This window comes from Bufo gargarizans, chromosome 3, assembly GCF_014858855.1.
Source record: "Bufo gargarizans isolate SCDJY-AF-19 chromosome 3, ASM1485885v1, whole genome shotgun sequence".
In the NCBI taxonomy this organism is placed as follows: domain Eukaryota; kingdom Metazoa; phylum Chordata; class Amphibia; order Anura; family Bufonidae; genus Bufo; species Bufo gargarizans.
Genome location: NC_058082.1, coordinates 404183425 through 404206179, shown reverse-complemented (window position 1 = coordinate 404206179; position 22755 = coordinate 404183425).

Below are 22755 nucleotides of genomic sequence, written 5' to 3'. Positions count from 1 at the left end.
AAGATTCTGAGAAAATAGTTGACTGGCTTACACAGGACACCCAATCTTCAACAGCTTCCGCTAAGAACCTTGACGCACCATCCTCCTCCAGCTCAGCTTTGGTCACCACTCTCCCGCCCAGCCGCTACCACCACCACTAACAGCACAGCCGCTTCACTTGATCCCTCAGAGTTAATTACACATCAGTTGGATAAAATTAGTGATGCGCAACCATTATTGCCAGGGGATGTAGATAACAGGGATATGTCTCAGTCAGGCAACATTACACACGTGGACGTACAGTGTGATGATGATGATGATGTTGTACCCGCTGCTGCTTCCTTTGCTGAGGTGTCAGATACAAGTGAAGCGGTTGATGATGACGATGTGTCCGTGGATGCCACGTGGGTGCCTGCTCGAAGAGAAGAAGAAGAGGGGGAAAGTTCAGAAGGGGAGACAGAGAGAAGGAGGAGGCCGTTGCAAGGAGCTAGTGGCACAGTCAGACAGCATGTATCGGCACCCGGGGTCAGCCAGACAGCACGCCAATCAACGCATGCTATTACCACCACCAGAATGCCGTCATTGCAAAGCTCATCAGTGTGGCATTTTTTTTGTGTGTCTGCCTCTGACAACAGCAATGCCAATTGCAACCTGTGCCAAAAGAAACTGAGTAATGGGAAATCGACCACCCACCTAGGTACAACTGCTTTGCGAAGGCACATGATCGCACATCACAAACGCCTATGGGATCAACACATGATGACGAGTAGAAGCAGCACACAAGCTCAAAGCCACCATCCTCCTCCTGGTCCAGCATCTTCAGCCACGTCAACCACTGCTGTCCTCCTTGCCCCTTACTACCACCCGCCACTCTTCCTCTCACCTTGAGCAGTTCCATCTCATCTGCCCACAGTCAGGTGTCTGGAAATGTTTGAGCGTAAAAAGCCAATGTCACAGAGTCACCCCCTTGCCCGGCGTCTGACAGCTGGCTTGACGGAACTCTTAGCCCGCCAGCTTTTACCATACCAGCTGGTGGAGTCTGAGGCCTTCAAAAAATTTGTCGCTATTGGGACACCACAGTGGAAGGTTCCACGGACAATTTTTTTTTTCTAATAAGGCAATCCCAAACCTCTACTTGGTGATTGAAAAGGAAGTCATGGCATCTCTGGCATACAGTGTTGGGGCAAGGGTCCATCTGACCACTAATACCTGGTCTGCAAAGCACAGTCAGGGCAGGTATATCACCTACACTGCGCATTTGGTCAACCTGCTGACGGCTGCCATGCATGGAATGCGCGGCTCTGCAGCGGAGTTGGTGACACCGCCACGACTTGCAGGCAGACCTACTGCCACCTCCTCTACTCCTCCTACTCCATCCTCTTCCATAACCTCCTCGGCTGAGTCCTCTTCTGCTGCGGCGTCTGGCTGCACATCAACTGAACCCCCCAGCTCCCCAGGGGCTATTCCACATCCCGGATACGACAGTGTCACGCTATCTTGGGGTTGATTTGCCTGAAAGCAGAGAGCCACACCGGACCAGCAATCCTGTCCACCCTGAACGCACACGTGGATAAGTGTCTGACCCCGCACCAACTGGAGATCATCAAAGTGGTGTGTGATGGAAGTAATTTGTTGGTGGAATTGAATTTGGGCAAGTTGTCACATGTGCCATGCATGGCACATGTGTTAAATCTCATCGTACAACGCTTTGTGTCTAAGTACCCAGGCTTACAGCACATCCTTAAGCATGCCAGGAAGGTGTGTGGCCATTTCAGGCGTTCCTACATGGCCATGGCGCACTTTGCAGACATTCAGCGCCGAAACAACATGCCAGTGAGGCGCTTGATTTGAGACAGCCCGACACGTTGGAATTCAATGTTCGACCGCCTGCTCCAACAAGAAAAAGCCGTCAACGAGTATTTGTATGACCGGGGTGCTAGGACAGGCTCTGCGGAGCTGGGACTTTTTTTGCCACGTTACTGGACGCTCATGCGCAATGCCTGTAGGTTCATGCGTCCTTTTGAGGAGGTGACAAACCTAGTCAGTCGCACCGAAGGCACCATCAGCGACCTCATCCTATTTGTTTTCTTCCTGGAGCGTGCCCTGCGAAGAGTGCTGGATCAGGCAGTAGATGAGCGTGAAGAGGAAGAGGAAGAGTTGTGGTCACCATCACCACCAGAAACAGCCGTGTCATCATCGCTTGCCGGACCCGCGGCAATGCTGCAAGAGGAGTATGAGGAAGAGGAGTCAGAGGAGGAATGTGGCTTTGAGCAGGAGGAATACCAACCACAGCAGGCATCCCAGGGTTCTCGTTGTTGTCACCTATCTGGGACCTGTGGTCTTGTACGTGGCTGGGGGGAAGAACAGACCGTCAATGACATCAGTGAGGAGGAGGAACGGGAAATGAGTAGCTCGGCATCCAACCTTGTACAAATGGGGTCTTTCATGCCGTCATGTCTGTTGAGGGACTCTCGTATAAAAAGGATGAAGGAGAACGAAATGTACTGGGTGGCCACGCTACTAGACCCCCGGTATAAGCAGAAAGTGTCGGAAATGTTACCAAATTACCGGAAGTCAGAAAGGATGCAGCAGTTCAAAACCAAACAAAAAAATATGCTTTACACAGCTTATAAGGGGGAATGTCACAGCACAACGGGAATCTAACTGGGGAAGAGGTCAAAGTAATCTTCCTCCTACCACGACCACGGCGGCAAGGACAGGATGCTTTACAGATGTGTTGTTGATGGAGGACATGCAGAGCTTTTTCAGTCCTACACATCGCCACAGCCCTTCGGGATCCAGCCTTAGAGAATGACTCGACCGACAGATGGCAGACTACCTCGCCTTAACTGCAGATATCGACACTCTGAGGAGCGATGAACCCCTTGACTACTGGGTGTGCAGGCTTGACCTGTGGCCTGAACTATCCCAGTTTGCGATAGAACTTCTGGCCTGCCCCGCTTCAAGTGTCCTGTCAGAAAGGACCTTCAGTGCAGCAGGAGGCATGGTCACTGACAAAAGAAGTCGCCTCGGTCAAAAAAGTGTTGATTACCTTCATTAAGATGAATGAGGCATGGATCCCGAAGGGACTGACAGTAGGGGATACGTTTGAAGATGAATCAGACCTCCACATTTTAAGATTGAAAGCTGGCAAAAGTAAAGAAAAAGAATTGTAAAGGTTTTTTTAAGTGGTAAGTGGTTGTCCAGGATATAGATCAGGCATCCTCAAACTGCGGCCCTCCAGCTGTTGTAAAACTACAACTCCCACAATGCCCTGCTGTAGGCGGATACCTGTAGGCTGTTCGGGCTTGCTGGGAGTTGTAGTTTTGCAACAGCTGGAGGGCCGCAGTTTGAGGATGCCTGATTTAGATATTGATGACCTATGTTTAGGATAGGTCGCAAATATTAGATTGGAAGGGATCTGACTGCCTCACCCCACTGATTAGCAGCTCACTGATCTTGTGCGAACCTTGCATCCTCTTCAATGTTTGCCTGCATGCCACCTTCTTTGCAATAGTGATGCAATATAATTATAGGTGTTTAGCCTATTTAAGTCAATGGGAGAGGAAGTCAACTAATTTGCTGATTTTTCCCAAACTGCATTGCTACAGAAGTAAGGTCAGAAGGTCAGACTTTAAAAAATAAATGGGGTATGCCTTTAAGTGAGGAGAAGTGAATGGGCTGAAATAAAAAGTGTATTTGTATTGGCGATATGATAGCTTTGGCCTCATGCACACTTTTTATCGGTCCGCATAATGGGGTACCGTTGTTCCGTGATCTGTTTCCGTTTTTGTTTCCGTGTGTCTTCCTTGATTTTTGGAGGACCACCAGACATAAAGGAAAGTAAAAAAAAGTCTATAACAGATTTGCCATGCAAATGATAGGAAAAAAACGGGTGAGGACACAGATGACAATCTTGTGTGCCTCCGTGTGACTTAAATGGGTCCGCAAACTGTTTTCCGCAAAAATAATAGGACAGGTTATATTTTTTTGACGGACTGGAACCACGGATCACAAACACGGATGGCAAACGGTGCATTAGCCGAGTTTTTAATGGACCCATTAAAAATCAATGGGTCCGCAGAAAATCACGAAAAACGGCGCGACGGACACGGATTAAAGCAACGGTTGTGTGCATGAGGCCTTATAGATTGGAGCTAGGGGAGGAACCGGGGCCTTTTTTTTGTGTAAAGAAGGCAAGACAGTGAAGATAGTGCAGGGTTCTGGGCATTGATCTCTTGGGAAACTTTGGGTCCTTGCATTCAAGAATCAAGAGGCAATGGACTTGTTTGTGGCATTTGTCACAGATGAACGTAGAAAATGTGATATCTCAGAAAAAGTGTTTTAAATCCAAGTGGTAAATATACTTTGTATGTCAAAAAATGTTTTCTCCTTAAAGGGGGTTGTACGGTTTAAACAAAAACTTAGGCATGGTAAAATAACAAAAGAATCAATAATCCCCCTTTTCTCCCAGCTGTTTCCAGCACTGAGCTCCAGTCCTCCCTGCTGCTGATGCCATCTTCCTGGCTGCAGCGATAATATTCCATGCACACAAATTACTGCTGCAGCCAATCACTGGTCTTAGCTGTATACTAAACTTACCTGTTGAGGCCAGGGACTGGCTTCAGTGCTTACCTATGTGCATAGAGCGTAACCACTGCAGCCCAGAAAACATACAGCAGCAGGGAGGACCAGCCTGAGCCACTGTGATAAATCTGTTGTATGTAAGTTTTTGCTATCTATAGGATTTGTAAATCTGCCCTACAGAGTACTGCAGTGATGTCTCTGTAATAATGTATTCGAAGGAACACCAGTAAAAATAAAATAAAAAAAAATACATACTGTATGTGACTTTTTTATGACATTGGTGGCACACAGGAGTGCAAAATTAGTGTTATTTTCTAGAGGTCACTTTCAATAGTCATGTTCCTCAGTAATTATTGAGCAGGTCTGAGGAGATTGTCTTTCAACAAATTGAAGAGCCTTCAAGATATGTTTCTTGTTGTAGCATTGGGACGAGGAAGTCCTGTTTATTAAAGTGAAAGTCGACTTCTGTGTGATCTGTTGTACTCTCTTGACTTTGTGTTGACTCCCCCTATTCCTCTCAAATATCCATAACAGCTGTTCAGGGAGCTCATTAGCGATCTTGTTAAAAAGGACACAGGCACTGAGAAATATCTTTCAGAACTGATGCCGATTATTAATGGCTTTTTATAGCTTGGTGGTCATGACAACACTATAAAGTTGCATGCCCTAAAATATAGATATTGGATTCTTATGGGTACCAGAGAGACAACATAGAAGATAATTCCATGGCTGAATCCTGACAGTATGTTTGAAATATCTGCGCTTCCCTGACAACAGGGAAGATAAACAGACTTATTTTTTCATACAATTTGGTGTATATGTGTTATAAAAAGCACAATACAGCAATCAGCAACTCTGAATACCTAGTCAAGAGCACTGCTCTTGTGTGTCCTTTAGATGCTTTTTCCAGCTATTACCTGCAGTTGGAAAATCTGTAGGAACACAAACACGGTTTAAAAGAAAAGACTCCTGCAAAATGGGCTCATGCAAATGACCATGGCCATGCTGCTGACCGCAAATTGCGGTCCGCAATGCACGAGCACCGACCGTGGGGCAGCCTGATGTGGATCGCAGACCCATTTTCTAGAATTGGGTCCGTGATCTGCATCCGACGGTCCGCACTGCAAAAAAGTAGTGCCTCCGTAGTGCTTCCATGGGGTTCCAATCCGTGCTTCTGCAACACATCTCTGGGTTTGCGGAGCCGTTCAAGTGAATGGGTCTGCATCCGTAATGCGGGGTGCACGCGACCAGTGCCCCGTGTATTGCGGACCCACCGTATGCGTCCCGCATAAAAGAGTACTGAGGAGGTCACATAGATTTTTTTTTTTTTTTTTTTTAATGTTTATGGACTGTTTATGGACTGTTCATTAGAGTTGAGCGAACACCTGGATGTTCGGGTTCGAGAAGTTCGGCCGAACATCCCGGAAATGTTCGGGTTCGGGATCCGAACCCGATCCGAACTTCGTCCCGAACCCGAACCCCATTGAAGTCAATGGGGACCCGAACTTTTCGGCACTAAAAAGGCTGTAAAACAGCCCAGGAAAGAGCTAGAGGGCTGCAAAAGGCAGCAACATGTAGGTAAATCCCCTGCAAACAAATGTGGATAGGGAAATGAATTAAAATAAAAATTAAATAAATAAAAATTAACCAAAATCAATTGGAGAGAGGTTCCATAGCAGAGAATCTGGCTTCCCGTCACCCACCACTGGAACAGTCCATTCTCAGATATTTAGGCCCCGGCACCCAGGCAGAGGAGAGAGGTCCCGTAACAGAGAATCTGTCTTCATGTCAGCAGAGAATTAGTCTGCATGTCATAGCAGAGAATGAGGCTTCACGTCAGCCACCACTGCAACAGTCCATTGGCATATATTTAGGCCCAGCACCCAGGCAGAGGAGGGAGGTCCCGTAACAGAGAATCTGTCTTCATGTCAGCAGAGAATTAGTCTGCATGTCATAGCAGAGAATGAGGCTTCACGTCAGCCACCACTGCAACAGTCCATTGGCATATATTTAGGCCCAGCACACACACAGGCAGAGGAGAGAGGTCCCGTAACAGAGAATCTGGCTTCATGTCAGCAGAGAATCAGTCTGCATGTCATAGCAGAGAATGAGGCTTCACGTCAGCCACCACTGCAACAGTCCATTGGCATATATTTAGGCCCAGCACACACACAGGCAGAGGAGAGAGGTCCCGTAACAGAGGATCTGGCTTCATGTCAGCAGAGAATCAGTCTGCATGTCATAGCAGAGAATCAGGCTTCACGTCAGCCACCACTGCAACAGTCCATTGTCATAAATTTAGGCCCAGCACCCAGGCAGAGGAGAGAGGTCCCGTAACAGACAATCTGGCTTCATGTCAGCAGAGAATTAGTCTGCATGTCATAGCAGAGAATGAGGCTTCACGTCAGCCACCACTGCAACAGTCCATTGGCATATATTTAGGCCTAGCACACAGGCAGAGGAGAGAGGTCCCGTAACAGACAATCTGGCTTCATGTCAGCAGAGAATCAGTCTGCATGTCATAGCAGAGAATGAGGCTTCACGTCACCCACCACTGCAACAGTCCATTGGCATATATTTAGGCCTAGCACACAGGCAGAGCAGAGAGGTCCCGTAACAGACAATCTGGCTTCATGACAGCAGAGAATCAGTCTGCATGTCATAGCAGAGAATGAGGCTTCACGTCACCCACCACTGCAACAGTCCATTGGCATATATTTAGGCCCAGCACACACACAGGCAGAGGAGAGAGGTCCCGTAACAGACGATCTGGCTTCATGTCAGCAGAGAATCAGTCTGCATGTCATAGCAGAGAATGAGGCTTCACGTCAGCCACCACTGCAACAGTCCATTGGCATATATTTAGGCCTAGCACACAGGCAGAGGAGAGAGGTCCCGTAACAGACAATCTGGCTTCATGTCAGCAGAGAATCAGTCTGCATGTCATAGCAGAGAATGAGGCTTCACGTCACCCACCACTGCAACAGTCCATTGGCATATATTTAGGCCTAGCACACAGGCAGAGCAGAGAGGTCCCGTAACAGACAATCTGGCTTCATGACAGCAGAGAATCAGTCTGCATGTCATAGCAGAGAATGAGGCTTCACGTCACCCACCACTGCAACAGTCCATTGGCATATATTTAGGCCCAGCACACACACAGGCAGAGGAGAGAGGTCCCGTAACAGACGATCTGGCTTCATGTCAGCAGAGAATCAGTCTGCATGTCATAGCAGAGAATGAGGCTTCACGTCAGCCACCACTGCAACAGTCCATTGGCATATATTTAGGCCTAGCACACAGGCAGAGGAGAGAGGTCCCGTAACAGACAATCTGGCTTCATGTCAGCGGAGAATCAGTCTGCATGTCATAGCAGAGAATGAGGCTTCACGTCACCCACCACTGCAACAGTCCATTGGCATATATTTAGGCCCAGCACCCAGGCAGAGGAGGGAGGTCCCGTAACAGAGAATCTGTCTTCATGTCAGCAGAGAATTAGTCTGCATGTCATAGCAGAGAATGAGGCTTCACGTCAGCCACCACTGCAACAGTCCATTGGCATATATTTAGGCCCAGCACCCAGGCAGAGGAGGGAGGTCCCGTAACAGACAATCTGGCTTCATGTCAGCAGAGAATTAGTCTGCATGTCATAGCAGAGAATGAGGCTTCACGTCAGCCACCACTGCAACAGTCCATTGGCATATATTTAGGCCTAGCACACAGGCAGAGGAGAGAGGTCCCGTAACAGACAATCTGGCTTCATGTCAGCAGAGAATCAGTCTGCATGTCATAGCAGAGAATGAGGCTTCACGTCACCCACCACTGCAACAGTCCATTGGCATATATTTAGGCCTAGCACACAGGCAGAGCAGAGAGGTCCCGTAACAGACAATCTGGCTTCATGACAGCAGAGAATCAGTCTGCATGTCATAGCAGAGAATGAGGCTTCACGTCACCCACCACTGCAACAGTCCATTGGCATATATTTAGGCCCAGCACACACAGGCAGAGGAGAGAGGTCCCGTAACAGACGATCTGGCTTCATGTCAGCAGAGAATCAGTCTGCATGTCATAGCAGAGAATGAGGCTTCACGTCAGCCACCACTGCAACAGTCCATTGGCATATATTTAGGCCTAGCACACAGGCAGAGGAGAGAGGTCCCGTAACAGACAATCTGGCTTCATGTCAGCAGAGAATCAGTCTGCATGTCATAGCAGAGAATGAGGCTTCACGTCACCCACCACTGCAACAGTCCATTGGCATATATTTAGGCCTAGCACACAGGCAGAGCAGAGAGGTCCCGTAACAGACAATCTGGCTTCATGACAGCAGAGAATCAGTCTGCATGTCATAGCAGAGAATGAGGCTTCACGTCACCCACCACTGCAACAGTCCATTGGCATATATTTAGGCCCAGCACACACACAGGCAGAGGAGAGAGGTCCCGTAACAGACGATCTGGCTTCATGTCAGCAGAGAATCAGTCTGCATGTCATAGCAGAGAATGAGGCTTCACGTCAGCCACCACTGCAACAGTCCATTGGCATATATTTAAGCCTAGCACACAGGCAGAGGAGAGAGGTCCCGTAACAGACAATCTGGCTTCATGTCAGCAGAGAATCAGTCTGCATGTCATAGCAGAGAATGAGGCTTCACGTCACCCACCACTGCAACAGTCCATTGGCATATATTTAGGCCCAGCACCCAGGCAGAGGAGGGAGGTCCCGTAACAGAGAATCTGTCTTCATGTCAGCAGAGAATTAGTCTGCATGTCATAGCAGAGAATGAGGCTTCACGTCAGCCACCACTGCAACAGTCCATTGGCATATATTTAGGCCCAGCACCCAGGCAGAGGAGGGAGGTCCCGTAACAGAGAATCTGTCTTCATGTCAGCAGAGAATTAGTCTGCATGTCATAGCAGAGAATGAGGCTTCACGTCAGCCACCACTGCAACAGTCCATTGGCATATATTTAGGCCCAGCACCCAGGCAGAGGAGGGAGGTCCCGTAACAGACAATCTGGCTTCATGTCAGCAGAGAATCAGTCTGCATGTCATAGCAGAGAATGAGGCTTCACGTCACCCACCACTGCAACAGTCCATTGGCATATATTTAGGCCCAGCACCCAGGCAGAGGAGGGAGGTCCCGTAACAGAGAATCTGTCTTCATGTCAGCAGAGAATTAGTCTGCATGTCATAGCAGAGAATGAGGCTTCACGTCAGCCACCACTGCAACAGTCCATTGGCATATATTTAGGCCCAGCACCCAGGCAGAGGAGGGAGGTCCCGTAACAGAGAATCTGTCTTCATGTCAGCAGAGAATTAGTCTGCATGTCATAGCAGAGAATGAGGCTTCACGTCAGCCACCACTGCAACAGTCCATTGGCATATATTTAGGCCCAGCACCCAGGCAGAGGAGGGAGGTCCCGTAACAGAGAATCTGTCTTCATGTCAGCAGAGAATTAGTCTGCATGTCATAGCAGAGAATGAGGCTTCACGTCAGCCACCACTGCAACAGTCCATTGGCATATATTTAGGCCCAGCACACACACAGGCAGAGGAGAGAGGTCCCGTAACAGAGAATCTGGCTTCATGTCAGCAGAGAATCAGTCTGCATGTCATAGCAGAGAATGAGGCTTCACGTCAGCCACCACTGCAACAGTCCATTGGCATATATTTAGGCCCAGCACACACACAGGCAGAGGAGAGAGGTCCCGTAACAGAGAATCTGTCTTCATGTCAGCAGAGAATTAGTCTGCATGTCATAGCAGAGAATGAGGCTTCACGTCAGCCACCACTGCAACAGTCCATTGGCATATATTTAGGCCCAGCACACACACAGGCAGAGGAGAGAGGTCCCGTAACAGAGAATCTGTCTTCATGTCAGCAGAGAATTAGTCTGCATGTCATAGCAGAGAATGAGGCTTCACGTCAGCCACCACTGCAACAGTCCATTGGCATATATTTAGGCCCAGCACACACACAGGCAGAGGAGAGAGGTCCCGTAACAGACAATCTGGCTTCATGTCAGCAGAGAATTAGTCTGCATGTCATAGCAGAGAATGAGGCTTCACGTCAGCCACCACTGCAACAGTCCATTGGCATATATTTAGGCCCAGCACACACACAGGCAGAGGAGAGAGGTCCCGTAACAGACAATCTGGCTTCATGTCAGCAGAGAATTAGTCTGCATGTCATAGCAGAGAATGAGGCTTCACGTCAGCCACCACTGCAACAGTCCATTGGCATATATTTAGGCCCAGCACACACACAGGCAGAGGAGAGAGGTCCCGTAACAGAGAATCTGTCTTCATGTCAGCAGAGAATTAGTCTGCATGTCATAGCAGAGAATCAGGCTTCACGTCACCCACCACTGCAACAGTCCATTGGCATATATTTAGGCCCAGCACCCAGGCAGAGGAGGGAGGTCCCGTAACAGAGAATCTGTCTTCATGTCAGCAGAGAATTAGTCTGCATGTCATAGCAGAGAATGAGGCTTCACGTCACCCACCACTGCAACAGTCCATTGGCATATATTTAGGCCTAGCACACAGGCAGAGGAGAGGTTCATTCAACTTTGGGTAGCCTCGCAATATAATGGTAAAATGAAAATAAAAATAGGATTGAATGAGGAAGTGCCCTGGAGTCCAATAATATATGGTTATGGGGAGGTAGTTAATGTCTAATCTGGACAAGGGACGGACAGGTCCTGTGGGATCCATGCCTGGTTCATTTTTATGAACGTCAGCTTGTCCACATTGGCTGTAGACAGGCGGCTGCGTTTGTCTGTAATGACGCCCCCTGCCGTGCTGAATACACGTTCAGACAAAACGCTGGCTGCCGGGCAGGCCAGCACCTCCAAGGCATAAAAGGCTAGCTCTGGCCACGTGGACAATTTAGAGACCCAGAAGTTGAATGGGGCCGAACCATCAGTCAGTACGTGGAGGGGTGTGCACACGTACTGTTCCACCATGTTAGTGAAATGTTGCCTCCTGCTAACACGTTGCGTATCAGGTGGTGGTGCAGTTAGCTGTGGCGTGTTGACAAAAGTTTTCCACATCTCTGCCATGCTAACCCTGCCCTCAGAGGAGCTGGCCGTGACACAGCTGCCTTGGCGACCTCTTGCTCCTCCTCTGCCTTGGCCTTGGGCTTCCACTTGTTCCCCTGTGACATTTGGGAATGCTCTCAGTAGCGCGTCTACCAACGTGCGCTTGTACTCGCGCATCTTCCTATCACGCTCCAGTGCAGGAAGTAAGGTGGGCACATTGTCTTTGTAGCGTGGATCCAGCAGGGTGGCAACCCAGTAGTCCGCACAGGTTAAAATGTGGGCAACTCTGCTGTCGTTGCGCAGGCACTGCAGCATGTAGTCGCTCATGTGTGCCAGGCTGCCCAGGGGTAAGGACAAGCTGTCCTCTGTGGGAGGCGTATCGTCATCGTCCTGCCTTTCCCCCCAGCCACGCACCAGTGATGGACCCGAGCTGCGTTGGGTGCCACCCCGCTGTGACCATGCTTCATCCTCATCCTCCTCCACCTCCTCCTCATCCTCGTCCTCCTCGTCCTCCAGTAGTGGGTCCTGGCTGGCCACATTTGTACCTGGCCTCTGCTGTTGCCAAAAACCTCCCTCTGAGTCACTTCGAAGAGACTGGCCTGAAAGTGCTAAAAATGACCCCTCTTCCTCCTCCTCCTCCTCCTCCTGGGCCACCTCCTCTTCCATCATCGCCCTAAGTGTTTTCTCAAGGAGACATAGAAGTGGTATTGTAACGCTGATAACGGTGTCATCGCCACTGGCCATGTTGGTGGAGTACTCGAAACAGCGCAACAGGGCACACAGGTCTCGCATGGAGGCCCAGTCATTGGTGGTGAAGTGGTGCTGTTCTGTAGTGCGACTGACCCGTGCGTGCTGCAGCTGAAACTCCACTATGGCCTGCTGCTGCTCGCACAGTCTGTCCAGCATGTGCAAGGTGGAGTTCCACCTGGTGGGCACGTCGCATATGAGGCGGTGAGCGGGAAGGCCGAAGTTACGCTGTAGCGCAGACAGGCGAGCAGCAGCAGGATGTGAACGCCGGAAGCGCGAACAGACGGCCCGCACTTTATGCAGCAGCTCTGACATGTCGGGGTAGTTGTGAATGAACTTCTGCACCACCAAATTCAGCACATGCGCCAAGCAAGGGATGTGCGTCAAATTGGCTAGTCCCAGAGCTGCAACGAGATTTCGCCCATTATCACACACCACCAGGCCGGGCTTGAGGCTCACCGGCAGCAACCACTCGTCGGTCTGTTGTTCTATACCCCGCCACAACTCCTGTGCGGTGTGGGGCCTGTCCCCCAAACATATGAGTTTCAGAATGGCCTGCTGACGTTTACCCCGGGCTGTGCTGAAGTTGGTGGTGAAGGTGTGTGGCTGACTGGATGAGCAGGTGGAAGAAGAGGAGGAGGAAGCCGAGAAGGAGGAGGTGGCAACAGGAGGCAAAGAATGTTGCCCTGCGGTCCTTGGCGGCGGAAGGACGTGCGCCAAACAGCTCTCCGCCTGGGGCCCAGCTGCCACTACATTTACCCAGTGTGCAGTTAGGGAGATATAGCGTCCCTGGCCGTGCTTACTGGTCCACGTATCTGTGGTTAGGTGGACCTTGCCACAGATGGCGTTGCGCAGTGCACACTTGATTTTATCGGATACTTGGTTGTGCAGGGAAGGCACGGCTCTCTTGGAGAAGTAGTGCCGGCTGGGAACAACATACTGTGGGACAGCAAGCGACATGAGCTGTTTGAAGCTGTCTGTGTCCACCAGCCTAAATGACAGCATTTCATAGGCCAGTAGTTTAGAAATGCTGGCATTCAGGGCCAGGGATCGAGGGTGGCTAGGTGGGAATTTACGCTTTCTATCAAATGTTTGTGAGATGGAGAGCTGAACGCTGGCGTGTGACATGGTTGAGACGCTTGGTGACGGAGGTGGTGGTGGTGGTGTTGGTGGTACATCCCCTGTTTGCTGGGCGGCAGGTGCCAACGTTCCTCCAGAGGCGGAGGAAGAGGCCGAGGCGGCAGCAGCAGAATAGGCCGAGGCGGCAGCAGCAGAAGAGGTAGCAGGGGGAGCCTGAGTGACTTCCTTGGTTTTAAGGTGTTTACTCCACTGCAGTTCATGCTTTGCATGCAGGTGCCTGGTCATGCAGGTTGTGCTCAGGTTCAGAACGTTAATGCCTCGCTTCAGGCTCTGATGGCACAGCGTGCAAACCACTCGGGTCTTGTCGTCAGCACATTGTTTGAAGAAGTGCCATGCCAGGGAACTCCTTGAAGCTGCCTTTGGGGTGCTCGGTCCCAGATGGCGGCGGTCAGTAGCAGGCGGAGTCTCTTGGCGGCGGGTGTTCTGCTTTTGCCCACTGCTCCCTCTTTTGCTACGCTGTTGGCTCGGTCTCACCACTGCCTCTTCCTCCGAACTGTGAAAGTCAGTGGCACGACCTTCATTCCATGTGGGGTCTAGGACCTCATCGTCCCCTGCATCGTCTTCCACCCAGTCTTGATCCCTGACCTCCTGTTCAGTCTGCACACTGCAGAAAGACGCAGCAGTTGGCACCTGTGTTTCGTCATCATCAGAGACATGCTGAGGTGGTATTCCCATGTCCTCATCATCAGGAAACATAAGTGGTTGTGCGTCAGTGCATTCTATGTCTTTCACCGCTGGGGAAGGGCTAGGTGGATGCCCTTGGGAAACCCTGCCAGCGGAGTCTTCAAACAGCATAAGAGACTGCTGCATAACTTGAGGCTGAGACAGTTTCCCTGGTATGCATGGGGGTGATGTGACAGACTGATGGGGTTGGTTTTCAGGCGCCATCTGTGCGCTTTCTGCAGAAGACTGGGTGGGAGATAATGTGAACGTGCTGGATCCACTGTCGGCCACCCAATTGACTAATGCCTGTACCTGCTCAGGCCTTACCATCCTTAGAACGGCATTGGGCCCCACCATATATCGCTGTAAATTCTGGCGGCTACTGGGACCTGAGGTAGTTGGTACACTAGGACGTGTGGATGTGGCAGAACGGCCACGTCCTCTCCCAGCACCAGAGGGTCCACTAACACCACCACGACCATGTCCACGTCCGCGTCCCTTACTAGATGTTTTTCTCATTGTTATGGTTCACCACAACAACAAATATATTATTTGGCCCAATGTATTGTATTCAAATTCAGCGGGATATAAATTTGAGGCCTAGTATTTAGGCGCTGGGTGACCGGTATGGATTTAGTGACAGAATTAGACTTGGAAATGCACAGAAGCGTGTGTGTGAAGTTATTCTGAATGACCCAATGTGCACCTTGAATATTATATACCCTTTTAGGGATAGATTTCAAATAGCTCTGATATAGCAGAAACCACTAAATTATGAAATTGCTAAATTGGGAATTGTATTTCAACCCAGAACAAGAAATGTGCTTGAACGGACACTAAATAACTCGCCCAGCTACAGCACTAGGGACAGATTTAGCGGGATATAAATTTGAGGCCTAGTATTTAGGCGCTGGGTGACAGGTATGGGTTTAGTGCCAGAATTAGACTTGGAAATACACAGTAGCGGGTGTGTGTGAAGTTATTCTGAATGACCCAATGTGCACCTTGAATATTATATACCCTTTTAGGGATAGATTTCAAATAGCTCTGATATAGCAGAAACCACTAAATTATGAAATTGCTAAATTGGGAATTGTATTTCAACCCAGAACAAGAAATGTGCTTGAACGGACACTAAATAACTCGCCCAGCTACAGCACTAGGGACAGATTTAGCGGGATATAAATTTGAGGCCTAGTATTTAGGCGCTGGGTGACAGGTATGGGTTTAGTGCCAGAATTAGACTTGGAAATACACAGTAGCGGGTGTGTGTGAAGTTATTCTGAATGACCCAATGTGCACCTTGAATATTATATACCCTTTTAGGGATAGATTTCAAATAGCTCTGATATAGCAGAAACCACTAAATTATGAAATTGCTAAATTGGGAATTGTATTTCAACCCAGAACAAGAAATGTGCTTGAACGGACACTAAATAACTCGCCCAGCTACAGCACTAGGGACAGATTTAGCGGGATATAAATTTGAGGCCTAGTATTTAGGCGCTGGGTGACAGGTATGGGTTTAGTGCCAGAATTAGACTTGGAAATACACAGTAGCGGGTGTGTGTGAAGTTATTCTGAATGACCCAATGTGCACCTTGAATATTATATACCCTTTTAGGGATAGATTTCAAATAGCTCTGATATAGCAGAAACCACTAAATTATGAAATTGCTAAATTGGGAATTGTATTTCAACCCAGAACAAGAAATGTGCTTGAACGGACACTAAATAACTCGCCCAGCTACAGCACTAGGGACAGATTTAGCGGGATATAAATTTGAGGCCTAGTATTTAGGCGCTGGGTGACAGGTATGGGTTTAATGCCAGAATTAGACTTGGAAATACACAGTAGCGGGTGTGTGTGAAGTTATTCTGAATGACCCAATGTGCACCTTGAATATTATATACCCTTTTAGGGATAGATTTCAAATAGCTCTGATATAGCAGAAACCACTAAATTATGAAATTGCTAAATTGGGAATTGTATTTCAACCCAGAACAAGAAATGTGCTTGAACGGACACTAAATAACTCGCCCAGCTACAGCACTAGGGACAGATTTAGCGGGATATAAATTTGAGGCCTAGTATTTAGGCGCTGGGTGACAGGTATGGGTTTAGTGCCAGAATTAGACTTGGAAATACACAGTAGCGGGTGTGTGTGAAGTTATTCTGAATGACCCAATGTGCACCTTGAATATTATATACCCTTTTAGGGATAGATTTCAAATAGCTCTGATATAGCAGAAACCACTAAATTATGAAATTGCTAAATTGGGAATTGTATTTCAACCCAGAACAAGAAATGTGCTTGAACGGACACTAAATAACTCGCCCAGCTACAGCACTAGGGACAGATTTAGCGGGATATAAATTTGAGGCCTAGTATTTAGGCGCTGGGTGACAGGTATGGGTTTAGTGCCAGAATTAGACTTGGAAATACACAGTAGCGGGTGTGTGTGAAGTTATTCTGAATGACCCAATGTGCACCTTGAATATTATATACCCTTTTAGGGATAGATTTCAAATAGCTCTGATATAGCAGAAACCACTAAATTATGAAATTGCTAAATTGGGAATTGTATTTCAACCCAGAACAAGAAATGTGCTTGAACGGACACTAAATAACTCGCCCAGCTACAGCACTAGGGACAGATTTAGCGGGATATAAATTTGAGGCCTAGTATTTAGGCGCTGGGTGACAGGTATGGGTTTAGTGCCAGAATTAGACTTGGAAATACACAGTAGCGGGTGTGTGTGAAGTTATTCTGAATGACCCAATGTGCACCTTGAATATTATATACCCTTTTAGGGATAGATTTCAAATAGCTCTGATATAGCAGAAACCACTAAATTATGAAATTGCTAAATTGGGAATTGTATTTCAACCCAGAACAAGAAATGTGCTTGAACGGACACTAAATAACTCGCCCAGCTACAGCACTAAGGACAGATTTAGCGGGATATAAATTTGAGGCCTAGTATTTAGGCGCTGGGTGACCGGTATGGATTTAGTGACAGAATTAGACTGGGATATGGCCAAAAAATAAACAGACTATTGCTGGTTAAATGCACTTGGTGTGACAGCTTCACCCTGATGTAGGCTTTAGCCAAAAAACAACCACACCATTGAGGGTTAAATGCACTTGGTGACAGGCGCAGCTTGCCCCTGATTTAGTATATGGCCAAAAAATGAACAGACTATTGCTGGTTAAATGCACTTGGTGTGACAGCTTCACCCTGATGTAGGCTTTAGCCAAAAAACAACCACACCATTGAGGGTTAAATGCACTTGGTGACAGGCGCAGCTTGCCCCTGATTTTGTATATGGCCAAAAAATGAACAGACTATTGCTGGTTAAATGCACTTGGTGTGACAGCTTCACCCTGATGTAGGCTTTAGCCAAAAAACAACCACACCATTGAGGGTTAAATGCACTTGGTCGCAGCTTGTGCTGGCGCACCACAAGACACAAAATGGCCGCCGATCACCCCAGAAAAATGTGACTGACAAACGGTCTGGGCAGCCTAAAAACAGTGAGCAATTGAGGATCAGCAGCTCAATGATCCACAGCTGCAGATCGATCAGTTAATCAAGTCCTTTGGAGGAGTTAATCTGCCTAATCTCGCCCTACTGTCGCAGCCGCAACCTCTCCCTACGCTAATCAGAGCAGAGTGACGGGCGGCGCTATGTGACTCCAGCTTAAATAGAGGCTGGGTCACATGGTGCTCTGGCCAATCACAGCCATGCCAATAGTCGGCATGGCTGTGATGGCCTCTTGGGGCAAGTAGTATGACGCTTGTTGATTGGCTGCTTTGCAGCCTTTCAAAAAGCGCCAAGAAAGCGTCACAAAAGCGCGAAGAAAGCGACGAACACCGAACCCGGACTTTTACGAAAATGTCCGGGTTCGGGTCCGTGTCACGGACACCCCAAAATTCGGTACGAACCCGAACTATACAGTTCGAGTTCGCTCATCCCTACTGTTCATGCTCATACAACAAAACATAAAATATTTCCCATTGCATAAGAAATATGTTACACATGAGATCCCTTACAACAGCAACAAATTTGGCTAAGATTACTTGTACCCTTGCATTTTATCCAAATATAGCATGGTTTTGTAGTTCCTTTTGTCAAACATATGTTTTAGGTTTATGATAACGCTATCAGTAAAAGATACTTGTTATATTTAGGCCATATACACACACAGCAGAGCCATGTGCACATAGGCTATGCAAAGGTGAATAAGACATGCAATGTTCTGACTTATTACGGAATTATTCTCTTCGCATAGAATGTAATTCGTTTTGAGCGAATCAAAGCTGACTAAGTGGAATTCGATCAGATTTCCACCAAATATGAATTTCCTTGGTCTTCATGGTAACAAATCATTTTTTTTTCCATAAAATGGCAGCTACACATGTTACAAAGTGAAAGTAAGAAGTCTAAGAACAAGAGATTACCCATAATGCCACGCAGACAGCCAATCAGCAGCTAGCCAGCCCCTATGATGTCACAGCCCTATAAAACCCTCACCTTGCTCTGTCTCTGCCATTTTGAGTGTAGGGACAGAGACATGACAGATGCTAGGGGCAGTGGTTAAGAAAGCCTTTAATTGTAAAATATTGGATATATTGGATATGGATAGTTCAGAGATAGCGCAGGGACAATTTAGGGAGGTCATGGGGAGACTTTTTATACAGTATAGGGAGAGCATAGGGAGAGTGCAGGGAGGTCTTCTGAGGTGCTGGTGGCGCCCCAGCTGCGTTGGTGACCTCTTTCTCCTCCTCTGCCTATGCCTTGTGCTTCCACTATGGCCCCGCTGTCAGGTGGAAATGCCACATGCAGCACATCTACCAGCTTGCGCTTGTACTCGCGCATCTTACATCATGCTCCAGTGATGGAATTTAGAACGGTACGTTGTCCTTGTAATGGGGATCCAGCAGTGTGGCCACCCAGTAATCAGCACAAGTTAGAATGTGGGCAACTCGTGGTCATTGCGGAGACACTGCAGCATGTAATCGCTCATGTGTGCCAGGTGTCCTTTTTATCCCCCCAGCCACCCACCAGTGATGGCCATGAGCTGGTTTGGGTGCCAACCTGCTGTGAACTCCTCATCCTCCACCTCATCATCCTCCAGAACTGTGCCCTGGCTGGAAAATTGTGTACCTGGCGTTTGTGGGTGCAGGAACCCACCCTCAGAGCCACTTGTAAATGACTGGATGGAAACCCTATGAAATGATCCCTCTTCCTCCTCCTCCTCCTCCTGTGCCACCTCCTCTTCCATCATCACCAGTTGTGATGAGCTGGAGGTGCCATATTCGATTTTGCTATATTTTGTGAATATTCGATTGAATATTCTCTTATATTCGTCAAAATCTAATATTTGTCATTATTCTATTTATCGCGAATAAAATGTGATTTAATTATTTGTGTATTGCGATTTTCTTTTAACTGTATAAGGCAACTTTCCTATTGGTTGGCTATTTATATTCGTTATTTAGAACATTCTCATTTTTTTTTCCAATCTGTACGGTCATTCGCATACTCCTCCCCGACAAGTGTCCCCGTCACTATGGGAACGCCTGTGGGTTAGAATATACCATCAAAACTGAGTTTTCATGATCTCAGGGAAAACTCAGATCCGATGGTATTTTCTAACCCATAGGCTTTCCCATGGTGACGGGGACGCTTGTTGGGGAGGAATATACAAACAACGTACAGATTGGGAAAAAAAAAATGGGAATGTTCTAAATAACGAATATATTCCCTATCCTGCTATATATTAGTTTTTTAGAATATTGATAATTTTATTTTCCATATTAAAACATGATTCCTTCCTGCTTAAGTTGCTTGTGGGCCAATGACTCATTTACTCACAAGAAAGAAGAAGGGAGAAATCATGTTTTTAGATGTAAAAAAATAACGAATATTCAATATAGCAAATTTATAGCATCATATTCGTAATATTCACGAATTAGCGAAGTTGTGATATCCGCGATTAATATTCGGTATTCGAATATTCGCGCTCAACACTAATCGCCAGAATCGTTTTTTTCAGGGAGACATAGAAGTGGTATAGTAACGCTGAGAACAGCGCAGTACTTGAAACAGCGCAACAAGAAACACAGGTCTCGCATGGAGGCCCAGTCATTGGTGATGAGGTGGTGCATATGAGGCGGTGAGCAGGAAGACCGAAGTAAAGCTGCAGCGCTGACAGGCAAGCAGCAGCAGAGTGAGAATGCCGAAAGCACGCACAGACGGCACGCACTTTCTGCAGCAGCTCTGACATATCTGGGTAATTTTTAAGGAACCTCTGCACCGCCAAATTCAGCACATGTGCCAGGTAAGGCATCAAACCTGCTAGTCCCAGAGTTGCTACGAGATTTTGCATATTATCGCACACCACCAGTCTGGGCTTGAGGCTCACTGGCACCAACCACTCATTGGTCTGTTGTTTGGGAGATGGAGAGCTGAACGCTTCCGTGGGACATTGTGGAGATGCTTGGTGACCCAGGTGGTGGGGTTGCTGGCAGATCCTCTGTTTGCAGGGTGGCAGGTGGCACTGTCACTCCAGAGGTGGATGAAGAGCCGAGACTGCAGCAGAAGAGGAAGCAGGAGGAGCCAGAGACCTTTCTTGGTTTTTGAGGTGTTTACTCCACTGCAGCTTGTGCTTTGCACTTAGATGCCTGTTCATGCAGGTTGTGCTCAGGTTGAGAATGTTTATGCCTCACTTCAGGCTCTGATTGCACAGCGTGAAAACCACTTTTGTCTTGTCGTCAGCAGATTGTCTGAAGAACTGCCATGCCAGGTAACTCCTTGGAGTTGGCTTTGGTGTGCTCGATCCCTTGCTAAGGTGGGCAGTAGCAGGCATACTGTCTAGGGGACGGCTGCTCCGCTTTTGCACCCTGCTCCCTCTTCTGCTGTGTTGGTGGCTCTGTGCGACCACCGCCTCTTCCTTTGAACTACACAGGTCACTTGCAGGACCTTGATTCCATGTGGGGTCAAGGACCTCATCGTCCTCCACATCATCTTCCACCCAGTCTTCACCCCTGCCCTCCTTGCAGAAAGCCTCAGCAGTTGGCACCTGTGTTTCATCCAAGACGTGCTGCGGTGGTCCTCCCATGTACTCATCTCGAAACATAAGTGGTCAGGCATCGGTGCACTCAATCTCTTCCACTTCTGGGGCAGGGCTATGTGGATGGCCCTTGGAAACCCTGCTAGCAGAGTCATCAAAAAGCAGAAGAGACTGCTGCATGACTTGGGGCTCAGACAGCTTGGCTGATTTGCAAGGGGGTGAGGTGAAAGACTGATGGACATCGGCTGCAGGTGCTAACTGATCTTTCAGCAGGAGACTTGGTGAGAGACAATGTGGAGGAACTGGAGGCAACCCAATCTACTATCCCCTGTACTTGTTCTGGCCTCACCATTCGTAGAGCCGCATTAGGCCCGACCAAAAAACGCTTAAAGTTCTGTTGCCTACTCGCACCTGAGGAAGGTGTTTCACTTGAGCGTGTAGTTGGCACAGATCGACCACGTCCTCTCCCTGCAACAGGAGCTCCACCAGTAGCACCACAACACTCTTCTCATTCTCTGTAAATTTAGTATTTTTCCCAAAATAGGTGTTTTTTTTTTAAATAACAGAAGATAACAGCAGTATCTAACATGTGTATTTCTCACTGACAGATGCCGCAAAGGCTGCAAATTTAGTATTTTTCTTAAAATGTTTATTTATTTATTTTTTATAACAGAAGATAGCAGTATCTAATGCGTGCATTTCACACTGACAAATGCCACAAAGGCTGCAAATTTGGTATTTTTTTTTTTTAAATAACAGAATATGACAGCAGTATATAATGCTTGCATTTCACACTGACAGATGCAGCAAGAGCTGTAATAGTATTTTGCCCAAAAAGGGTGTTTTTTTAAACCCAGAAAATTATTGCAGTATTTCAAGCTTAAATTGAACACTGACAAATGCTGCATAGGTCCCAGATGGAGGGTATTGACAAAAATGAGTGCTTTTTTAAACCCAGAAAATTATTGCTGTATTTCAAGCTTGTATTTTACAATGACAGATGCAGCAAACACCTCAAAATTAGGACTTTGCCCTAAATGGTTGGGTTTTTTTAATAACAGAATATGACAGCATTAAATAACGCTTGCATTTCACACTGACAGATGCAGCAAGGGCTGTAAAATTTAGTATTTTGCCCAAAAAGGGTGTTTTTTAAAACCCAGAAAATTATTGCAGTATTTCAAACTTAAATTGCACACTGACAAATGCTGCATAGGTCCCAGATGGAGGGTATTGCAAAAAACGGGTGCTTTTTTAAACCCAGAAAATTAATGCTGTATTTCAAGCTTGTATTTAACAATGACAGATGCAGCAAACGCCGCAAACTTAGGATTTTGCCCTAAAGGGGTGGGGTTTTTTTAATAACAGAATATGACAGCAGTATATAATGCTTGCATTTCACACTGACAGATGCAGCAAGGGCTGTAAAATGTAGTATTTTACCTAAAAAGGGTGTTTTTTAATACCCAGAAAATTATTGCAGTATTTCAAGCTTAAATTGCACACTGAA